This window comes from Nesoenas mayeri, assembly GCF_963082525.1.
Source record: "Nesoenas mayeri genome assembly, chromosome: 8".
NCBI lineage: Eukaryota > Metazoa > Chordata > Aves > Columbiformes > Columbidae > Nesoenas > Nesoenas mayeri.
This window is the reverse complement of record NC_137554.1, coordinates 28,177,014-28,188,132: the sequence shown is the minus strand read 5'-3', so window position 1 is coordinate 28,188,132 and position 11,119 is coordinate 28,177,014. Positions and strand designations below refer to the sequence as shown.

Sequence of the window (11,119 nt, the reverse complement as noted above, 5' to 3'; positions counted from 1 at the left end):
GCAAACAAAGCTTGACTTTATTGCCTTTAAAGTGCAACTAGCACAAACAGTGGCAAAAGTGCAAACACTGATAAAGCTTAGAACATTTTGAGCTGCGCAAACAAGCCGGAGGTGGAGGGTTGTGCTTTTGCTTTTTCTTTGCCTCCCTGACGTCCTTTTTCCTAGGCGGACAGCTGCATCGCACATGCCTCGTGCTCCTGCACCTTGCTCAGCATCTTCTGTCCCATCTCACTCTCCAAAGCCTCCTCTGGGTGATGATCCATAGATGGCTGTAAAAAATTCCAGCCTTGTCCTGCTGGCTCCTTGCCTGGTGATCACAACACCCTGTTCCCCACTGTTCCATGCTCTTCAGGGCTCTTTTTGCCCTGGCTAGGGGAGGGTGATGCACAGGAGACATGAGATGGCTTACAGGGAGCCAGAGCATCAGTGCTATATGTGAGGATGAAGGTCCAGCTCCTCAAGAGATATTTAGTTATCTGCGTCCTATTACAGGGTGTTTCAAAAAGGTGGACCCATTTTCAAAGCAGCGTATTTCACAATGGGAGTGTATTACAGTTATACAAAAATTTACAAATGGTTTAATGAATTATCAAGTTTTAGTAAACCAGATTAGTCGCTAATGGTGGCACAAAAACACAGTCTTTGACATATCCCAACAAGAAAAAGAGGTAAAGTGAGTTCAAATTGGGGCCATCTTTTTGAAACACCCTTTATTTAAGATTATGAAGCAAGTTGGGAAAAGCAGGCCACCAGTGAATCAGGCAGGGTGCAGGGAGCTTTATCTCATCTCCATCCCTCCAGATCCCCATGCACCAGAAGGTTCTGCAGTCTCCAGGCTGGGAGGGTAAGAAATACCTGGGGTTGTGGCAGCCCCATCCCGCAGGTACCCCTGGGGCTCTCAGCACAGCCCTTTTCACCCCAAAACGGAGGCATTAACAAGCTGTGTGTCTGGTTGACAAACTCCTCCCTAATCCAGCCTTGGAGTGGGGAAAAGCTTTTCTTATGAAGGCCATCATCTGTCCCTGTCCTGCACGGGGCATGCCAGATCACTCCCCTTGCTGCCAGAAAAACCTGAATATTGGCCAGGAATTAATGTCCTTGCCAGACTTACTCAAAATCAGCTAATTCAGCATGTTACTGAGGGAAGAGACAGGCAAACAGAATGACAACACACTCACTTTTGTAAGGCTTGAGAAAACAGACTGAAGTACAGTACATGAAATTACAAAAAAAAAAAGACGTACTGGGGTAAGTTCCAGTTGCTTTGGGACAAAATGATTTTTTTTTTTTTTCTTTTTTTAAGCTAAAACTTCGTTCTAATTCTGCCAAGTCCCCTCTGAGTGAAGTTTTGGGGATTTTTCCCATCTGGATTCCATTTTCTGGTAGGAGAGGCCAGGGCAGGAGCGCCTGCAGAGCCCAGACTGGGAGCAGAGAGGCGATGCGCGTCGGACGTGACACCTGGGCTGGTTTTGGCCCAGGGTGACTTGTTGATTTAACCGAGGCCGGACGCCAAAGGCAATAAGGGATTAGAGTAAAACGGCTCAGGCAAGCAGTGGGGTTTTCTCAGCAGTGATATGTGATGCTCCCACAAGAGCCACAGAGTGCGGATGTATAGCAGAGACCAGGACGTGTGCCCATCACGGGCACATTGTCCCGTGGTGGTACCTGTGACATTGAAGGAAGAAGCCAGATGAAATGGTTGCTTGATACTGTTGGGTTTTTGGAACAAGTTGTTATTCTTAAATAGGCTTTTTCTCCCTTGCTGCTCACCCCAAACACTCACTTCCAAGAATCGTGACAAGCATCACTTGGGTTGGTGATACACCAGCACTGTTTCCCCCATCCCTGCCCTATGGGGAGCTCCTCTGCGAGGAGCATCTTCTCCTCACCCATGGGGTGCTGGAAGCTGTCAGGCCTACAAATTCACAGCTCCCTGGGGAGCAGGAAAGCTATTTTTGAGGCTTCAAAATTGCAGCAGCCCAAATTATTTCCCAAAGCTTGCATTAAGTTATTCAGGCAGCTGGCTGCACAGGTATTAGGTTGGTGCAAAAGGAATTTGTGGTTTTTGCATTGTTGAAATTGGCTGTTTGATACTGGAATACATTCTTAAGTAAATGTGGTAATGTTATACATAATTTTAATAATACATCATTTTAATAATACATCATTTTAATGCGCTTTTCTCACTTTTTTTTTTTTACTACTGACTTATTACTTGCTGTTTATTTTATATTTCTTTTAGACTATGGAAATTATGTTAGACAAAAGCAAATTCAAGCGATTGGAGTTCAAACTTAGAGCTATTGGAGTTCAAAATGGGTCGTAAAGCAGCGGAGACAACTCACAACATCAACAACACGGTTGGCCCAGGAACTGCTACTGCATGTAAAGTGCAGTGGTGGGTCAAGACGTTTCATAAAGGAGCCGAGCGCCTTGAAGGTGAGGAGCGCAGTGGTGGCCATCAGAAGGTGACAATGACTAAATGAGAGCAATCATCAAAGCTGATCCTCTTACAACTACACAAGAAGCTGCGAAGGAACTCAACATCGACCATTCTATGGTTGTTTGGCATTTGAAGCAAATTGGACAGGTGAAAAAGCTCAAGAAGTGGGTGCCTCATGAGGTGACTGAATTAAAAAAAAATCATCATTTTCAAGTGTCGTCTTATTCTATGCAACAACAACAAACCATTTCTCGATCGGATTGTGACGTGACAAAAAGTGCATTTTATATGACAACCGGCGACAACCCGCTCAGTGATTGGACTGAGAAGAACCTCCAAAGCGCTTCCCAAAGCCAAACTTGCACCAAAAAAGGTCCCAGTTTATTGATCTGCTGCCGATCTGATCCACTGCAGCTTTCTGAATCCCAGTGAAACTGCTACACCTGAGAAGGGTGCTCAGTAAATTGATGAGATGCAGCGAAACCTGCAACACCTGCACCCAGCATCAGTCAACAGAAAGGGCCCAATTCTTCTCCATGACAACACCCAATCACGTCACACAACCAACGCTTCAAAAGCAGAACAAATTGGGCCTCATCTGCTTCATTCACTTGACCTCTCCCCAACTGACTGCTACTTCTTCAAGCATCTCAACAGCTTTTTTTCTACAGGGAAAACTCTCCCAAAACCAGCAGGATGCAGAAAATGCTTTCCAAGAGTTCATCGAATCCTGAAGCATGGATTTTTACACTACAGGTATGAACCAACTTAGTTCTTACTGGCAAAAATGTGTTGACTCTAACAGTTCCTGTTGTGATGAATGAGATGTGCTTGAGCCTAGTTATCATGATTTAAAATTCATGGTCGGAAACTGCAATTACTTACGCACCAACTAAATATAAAGTAACTTATAAAAGTGATGCTCTGTATTAATTTCCATGTGTTTTCCCACAGTCACAGTTTTCCTCTGCATTACCGGGACATGGGGAAATAACCTTCTCGTGAGCTTGTTCGGGATGGGATGAGAGGATATTTTTTTGTGCATGCAGTTCTGTAAGAGGTAAAATTGACCCCAGCACAGCTAGCAGGGCAGATGGCTTTGGGGACACCAGGGTCAGGCACCCGCATCACGCGCCGAAGCATCACCCCCGACTGGCACCTCGCAGCTGCTTTGAGGTGCTGCCAGGGACTGCAGGTCACGGCTGCCAACAACCCAGAGCCATTGTGCTCCAACGCTCCCTCTCCTTTCTCCCCGTTAATAGCCCCTTTCTGTACCCAGGGAATGTGATTCTGCATCATCCCATCCCACCGCCTGCACCCACCAGAGATGATGTCCCAGCTGGGACTCTCCGTGCTGGCCCCAAAAACAAAGTGCTTTCATTTTCTATCAGGGTATTTGTATTGGGTTGGTGCATTCAGGGAAAAATCTTCGCTGCTGCAGTATCCATAAGTGCTTCCACCAAATATGGGGTTTATTTTATTGCATATCCCGCACTCACCCCACGGCTGCTGTTTGGTACCTGGAGCAGAGATGTACAACAGCCCAAGCTGCTCGAGCAGGCGGGTTGTTCGGAGCCTCTCAGAGAACACGAGGCACCTAACCAAGCTGTTGTTCTCATTTGTTATGCAGTGTTAAGAAAATCTGCACCATTCTCCTGTCAGCCGCCCCATCCCAGAGGATAATTCATGCTAACGTCATTTCGTTTTGGTCCAGCTGCTGGGCTCATGGACAGATGTTTTATTGTTCAAACTGAACACACAAAAAACAAAAAAAAAAAAAAAAGAAGAAGAAAAAAAAAAGCAATAACAACTAATTTGTGTTTGTGGTGAGGTTGGCCACAGCTTCCCCTCTCCAGAAATGTGAGAAGACAGAGCAGCAGCCCCAGGGAAGACCCAGGCCTCCAGGAAAGCCAAAATTCATACATCCAGATGAGTGTCAGCCTCTGAAATATGATGCAACACCATCCCCCAAAAGGCTGCCATGTCCAGCGAGCCCCATTTCCCTCGACACTGAGCTGTCGCCTTCGGGTGGGATGCACCATAACAGCCTGCCCATCTTCCCAGGAGCAGAGATCCACCCTGGTATTTGCAAGGAGGAGTGTGGCTCTTGCTTAAGAGCCAGCATACATCTCCTGCAAAGAGCAGACAAAAATAGGTGCAAAAATGTGCCAGCAACATGTGCATCTTCAATGCACAGGCAAATGAGCTCACCCTCTTTTCCAGCTCATTGAAAGCAGCCTGCGCATTTGATGCACATGTTAATAGACATTTAGTATTCATTTTCTCTCCAGCACTAGTAACTCTATAAATAAGAATGCCACTTCTCCCATGCAAAAGAACTGGGAAACACTGGTATCTGTTACACAAACTGTAGAGGAGGGACCAAGAGCAAGGGCACAGCTGTTCTTGCCATACCTGCAGAGGCACTTTTACCTGTAGGTAAGATGTGGCCCTAGAAATAAAGGGCTCTGAAATGCCCACAGCCAATTGCTGGGGTAATTTTTCACTACACAGCCAATGCAGAAGGCACAGGGCTGCCTATGAGGCAGACGTGAGCGTTTTTTGACACCGCCTGGTGCGTGCCACATGCTTGGCATGAGTTCTGGCAGTATATTGTGTGTTCTCCATGTTCCACAAGAGGGGGGTGGTAGGGACCTAATCCTAAGGGATCCAATCCTATATGAAACGCCCTTGCTCCTCTCCAGAGACTATGCACATGGTTTGAAAAGCCTTGGCAGGAGAACGACCACAGCATCTCCTCTTAGTGAACAAATAGTGGGGGAAAACCACTGAATTTTTATGGTTGCAAATAAAATAGACCTTGACGAGCCCTGATCTCTGCAGTATCTGCACTGTAAATCCAGCTGCTGATCGGTGCCAGATGTGACTGTCCCCTTGAGAAAAACACAGGGAAATAAGCCTATGGGGGAGCAACAAGAGCAGTAAGACGCTTGAGGTGGAAAATATCTGTTGTATCGTCCAGCCCTTTCCATTCAGCTGGGTGAGCAGCAAGGATACCTTTGCTTGGTGACAAGTTGCTCCCAGTTCACACAAAAAAAAAAAACAAACCTCCCTGCATCCCACCTCTGGCCCACAGATGCTTCACACCTGCCCTGAGGCTGCTGGTTCCAGCATCCCAGCTGGCTCAGCAGCAGCTCAGAACCACAGCCGTGGTTTAGAGGCGCTGGAAAAACCATCCAAGCAATGCCGGCAGGATTCAGCATCTATGGGGAGCAGCACTGGCCCACGAGCCACCTCGTTTGCCAGCAGAGTCCCTGGAGCGGGGCCCAGAGGGGTTATTAAAACCTTCAGGCTGTTAATTTGCAGTGACGTTGCCTGGGGACGTGTAGGGAAGGAAGGAGAGGGCAGAATCCAGCCCCGTTCCCCACATCAGGCAGGCTGGCTGCAAACCCAGAGCCTGACAGGAGATGTCGGAAGGAGATGTCATGGAAAATATTTACTCCGTGAGGTCAGTGCATCCTTGGCTCTTCTTTGGAAGGGACTTTGAACACAGGAGGGCAGACGTTTCCCGCAGGCGCTTCCCTTGCTCTAAGGATGGAAAGCACAAGCGGAAAGTTTGCAGAAGGGAGAGCAAGTGAGCACTTGGCTGCTGGGCACTTGCTGTTAGGGAAACAGCCTGCTTTGGGGGACAAAAAAGGTGAATTTCTGGGAAGAAGGTCGGGGGGGGTGGGGGGGTGTGGATTAAAAATAAAGAAAAAAAGAAAATGAAAGAAATAAAAGAAATAAAAGAAAGAAAGAAAAGAAAGAAAAGAAATAGAAAAAGGGAAGGAAAAGAGGAAAGGCAAGGGGGAAGGAAAGAAAAGAAGGGAAGGAAAGGAGGAAAGAAGGAAAGGAAAGGAAAGGAAAGGAAAGGAAAGGAAAGGAAAGGAAAGGAAAGGAAAGGAAAGGAAAGGAAAGGAAAGGAAAGGAAAGGAAAGGAAAGGAAAGGAAAGGAAAGGAAAGGAAAGGAAAGGAAGGAAAGGAGGAAAGGAAGGAAAGAAGAAAAGAAGGAAAGGAAGGAAAGAAGGAAAGGAAGGAAAGAAGGAAAGGGGAAAGGAAAGGAAAGGGGAGTGGAAAGGAAAGGGGAAAGAAAGGAGAAAGGGAAAAGGAGAAAGGGAAAAGGGGAAAGGGGAAAAGGGGAAAAGGGAAAGGGGAAAAGGGGAAAGGAAAGGACAACAACAAAACACACATTGCTCCCAGCACAGACAGACAGAAGGGGCTTAGCACACCCAGGGGCATCTCCTGCCCAGCAGAACCAGGCCACCATCTCCTTATCACATCATCCTGTGCCACCACACCAGGAACAGACATCTCTGAAAAGAGTCCCCAAGTCTGAGACCAAAGGAGAGCAGGAGAAAAGCCCAGCAGAAGCAGTAAGAGTGTCCTTAAGCCTCACCAGCTCCTCTGGCCACGTGCTGTACTGTCAGCTTTGCTGCCACCAAACACGCTGCTTCATCCCTCATCCAAGAGATCGACAGCTTGGCCTAATTTCCAATAAGCCCTGTGCAAACTGCTATAGGCCTGGAAATCTTCACTTCAATGGACTGAAGAAAAAAAAAGCCAGTTAAAACCAAAACAAAACCTTACAAAGTTATAAAAATAGTGCTGCACCATGGTGTATTCACTCTGGTTGAGTGACTGAGTGCTCTGGCCACCTGAACTGGGTGATTCCAGACTCTTGGGTAGCTCAGGCAGAGAAAATCATCTTCTAGACCATTGGCAGAAAAAGCAGAGAAAGATGTTTCAGTCCTCCCGAAGAGCAGCTCTCAAAAAAGAAAGACTCTCAGCGCTTCCTGCCCTAATTGCTATGCAAATTGTTTGCCTTAAAAAGTGAGGAGCTGACTCTTTCTGGGAGCATCTCTTGCTACCCTTTCTGGTGAAGTCAGAATCCCAGGGGACAGCTTTTCCTCTTTATTTCAGGTTTAGGTCATAAAGTGACAGTTTTTGTCTGTTTGACTCACTCACTGTCAAGCCCAAGCCCCAGCGAGATGCACCCCTTGCTGCTGGAGATGATGAAGAAGATACCCGAGGTACATTCTTGGGGAGATGTGCTGTGCCGCTTTAAGCCCCCACACATTTCTGTTTGCTAGATTTTTCTCCCACTTCTCAGCTTTTGACTCACCACATTGCCAACTCATCACTCCATTGAGCAAGCAGGATACACCCTGGCCTCTTCCTCGACGTTTTCCACCTCCCCAGTTTGTCCCAGTCTCAGCATCCCTCAGGGAATGGCACCCACCATTCTACCAAATGAATCCTCCACTGACATCACTTGCACCGAGAGCCCTCGAGCACCCCGTGCCACCCTGGGACGGGGTCTCCAACATGGCACGGACAGACCCTGGCTGCTAGGGGCTCTTTTAGGCATGACACGGGTGGGAGGGCTGCCCTCTTCCCCGCCTTGCTGGTCCCCTGCTCTTCCACCCACCCATCCAGCTGCCCCCAGCCCGTTCCCTCTGCCGGGACACTTGAGCCCTGGCTCAGCTGTTGGCTCCAGCTTGTCCCCGAGGAGTGGGACAGGGACGGGGAGCCACTCCGGGGTGGAATTTCACTCACTTTGGTGACCTCCTGCCTGTGGCACGCTCTAAAAATACAAATAAACCGGCGGGTGGCACGAAACCCAGCCCATTTCCCGCAGAGGGCGGCTGGGCCAGGCCCTGCCTCCCCTGGCCCTGTCCTTCTTTGTGAAAGAAATTAAGCTGAGGGCTGGGAGAAAATAAAATTTAAAAAAATACTGCTCTTACTGCTCTTCCTTGGTCTCAGCTGAAGAATATATGTGGGGGTAGGCTCTGCTCCCTGCTTTGCTAAGCCAGACCAGCTAAGCTCATCCTGTCTGCCCTCTGAGCATCCTGTTGCTGGTCCCATGCAAAGCCGTGAGCTGCAGGTGGACCAGGCTGGGTGCAGGGGACACAGGCATGGCATGGGGGACCCATTCCCACCCATGGAGAGCATCTCACCTTCAGGGTGTCCTTCTCATCTCCTTCTCTGCCACTTCAGACAAGCCCCAAAGCAGCAGCAGGAGCTTTTCTTCCCCATCCTCACCTTGCAGCTTTAGAGAATCATAGGATAATTTTGGTTGTAAAAAACCTTTCAGATCATGGAGTCCAACCATTAACCTAATGCTGCCAAGTCCACCTTTAAACATTGTCCCAAAGAACCTCATCTACCATAGTAACTAATTTCACCCCCATTCCTACCTCCCCAGGTCTCACTTGGGCTCATCAATACTCAGCCCCCGTCTCAAGGTTGTTAGCAGAAACCATCCATATATATAACTTGTTGTGATTGCAAAATCCCCTTCCCACGCCCTTGCACTGGGGGGACACAGTGAAACCCGGACCCCGGTGTCCTGCCCTGTCATTATCCCCACACAGCAGCGGGTGTCCCCTCATCGTGTCTCCAGCGGCATGCCAGCACACGTCGGGGGGACAGCAGGCAGCATAGGTCACGGTTTCCCTATGCCCAGCAATAAACAACCTCCCCCGAGTGGCAGGGAAGGGAGGGGGGCAAAAAGCCCATCAAGATATATTTTTGTGAGCCGGCAGACGTGCTGGCAGGACACACGGTGTTATCTGTGAATGGGTGCAGGCTGTTACCCGCAGCCAGGACAGGGAGGTCGGGGAGATGTTTGCTCCTCAGCCAAGTGGCTATTTCTGACTTTGGGAGCCTGCAGCTGAGGCCAGAGGGGGGTTTGCAAGCAGCAGCTGGACCTGGGCTGCACCCGAGGAATATCCACCCCTCCCCTTGTCCCCAGACCCTTGGTACAAGCTCCTCTGATCCCTCCCATCACTCTGAGCCCCTCCACCAGCAATGGCCCATGCCCTGGGACACGCCGTCCCATGCAGTGACACCTTGAGAAGCCGTCAGGCTAGCGAGGTCCCCAGGCGGGGAGCAGCTAACGCAGGACGCTGATTGAGTTACAGGCCAGTGGTTGTGTCATATTTACCCGTTCCCCGACGCAGATCCTGTGCTGGGAGGGTTCCTGGAAGCGGGAGCTGATTTCGCACCCCCTCCCCATGCCACGCAAACATGAGGGCTGTGCCAAAAGCAGATCTCTGCACGTGATCATCCAAGTGGCTGGCAGGGAGCAGCTATCCTCTTCCTCTCTCTCCTCCTCAGCCAGGACTGGCCCCATCCCTTTTTTTGTTCTTCTTCATCTCTTAACTCTGCTTAACTTTTTCCCACCTCTTAATTTAAAGCAGAGGGGGTAGCCCTGCTGGAGGTGCCAGAGGTCTCCGAACCTCTGACAGTGAAATCCTGTGTTTCTGCCGCCTTGTGCCATCGGGCTGCTCAGGTGACACCCAGATCCCCAGCCAGACACGCTGGGATGAATAAACTCCTGGAGTCCAGGCTCTCTGAGTGGTACAGAACCCTTTACCCATGCAAGGAAGCAGGGTGTAAGGCAATCCCAACCCCTGAGCATCACTTGCATCACCCAGGTGCGAGGACAGCAGTGTCCAGCCCCAGGGCCCTGGGCTTTGTAGGGTGGAGGATGCTGCAAATCCATCTGGCAGACAGGGATGGAGGAAGAGGGAGAACAGGAAGATTTTCTCCCCTCCCATGGGCTGTACACAGACACACCGCACACCTCTGACACCACACTCTGCTACCCAGAAACTCAACCTGGAAATCTTCACTGCATGGTACCTGAAAACATCTTGTCAGATGGAGGAGAGGCTGTTTGTGCATCCCTGCCACCACGTCTTCTCACCACCAGCACATGCTGGGGTGGCAGTTGCTGAGGTTGGTAGGTCCCATCTCTGTTTTTCTTTCATATCTGGGCCAGCCGACTCAGCGGGGTGCCCAGGGGCTACCAGCTGCTTCTTGGCGATAACACTTCACTGGGGACCTTCTCACTGGCGTGCCACTGCAGTAGAGTGGGATGTGGGCAGGAGGGATGGGACCTGGCAGATACATAGAGTCATAGGATCATTTTTGTTGGAAGGGATCCTCAAGATCATCAAGTCCAACCATTAACCCAACACTGGCACTGAACTGTGTCCTTAAGAACTGCATCTACGCACCTCTTAAACCCATCCAGGGCTGGTGACTCCACCACTGCCCTGGGCAGCCTGTTCCAATGCCTGACAACCCTTTCCATGAAGAAATTTTTCCCACTATCCAATCTAAACGTCCCCTGGTGCAACTTGAGGCCATTTCCTCTCATCCTTACTCAGGAGAAGAGACCAACACCCTTCGTGCTCCAATCTCCTTTCAGGTATTTGTAGAGAGTGAGAAGGTCTCCCGTCAGCCTCCTGTTCTCTAGGCTTTACAGCCCAGTATAAAACATTCAGTCTCCCCTCCCTGTTTGGAACAGCATCACCCATAGTTAGACTTTACCTGGTGCCCCACCTGGATTACGCTCATTTGTGTAACATCTTCCAGCATGAGATTTCAGATGTTCAGCATCTCCATAGGGCTCCTGCTTGCTCAACAATTTGCTTTAAATACATCCCTTCTTAAGACATATTGTTTACATCTTTTGGAGGATTTTGCATGTCTAAATCTTTCTATTTTTATTCAAGATTTCTTTTTGAGATAGGTTGAAAACAATCTTGAGCTGCCACCAGGGCAAAGGTTTCCCTTAGATACATTTACACATTCTGGAAGACAAACTACAAGATCTAATCTTGCAGAGACTCATGTACATCTTTGACTTGAGACACCTGCACATTC

At 49.1% G+C, this 11,119-nt stretch overlaps 1 long non-coding RNA gene across 3 annotated transcripts; it reads right to left on the bottom strand.

Annotated features, from left to right (window-relative positions):
• Window positions 1–10,343, bottom strand: LOC308042737. 3 transcript variants are annotated; one of them, XR_013922389.1, is made up of 3 exons: window positions 10,091–10,343; window positions 6,840–6,987; window positions 1–5,992 (listed from the first exon to the last, which is right to left on the bottom strand). It is a non-coding gene; the product is annotated as an uncharacterized lncRNA (long non-coding RNA). The 3 variants fall into 3 exon arrangements; XR_013922390.1 differs by lacking the exon at window positions 10,091–10,343 and adding an exon at window positions 9,390–10,083; XR_013922391.1 differs by lacking the exon at window positions 10,091–10,343 and adding an exon at window positions 9,390–10,083 and having other exon boundaries at window positions 1–4,575.
• Between the last annotated feature and the right edge of the window lie 776 nt (window positions 10,344–11,119).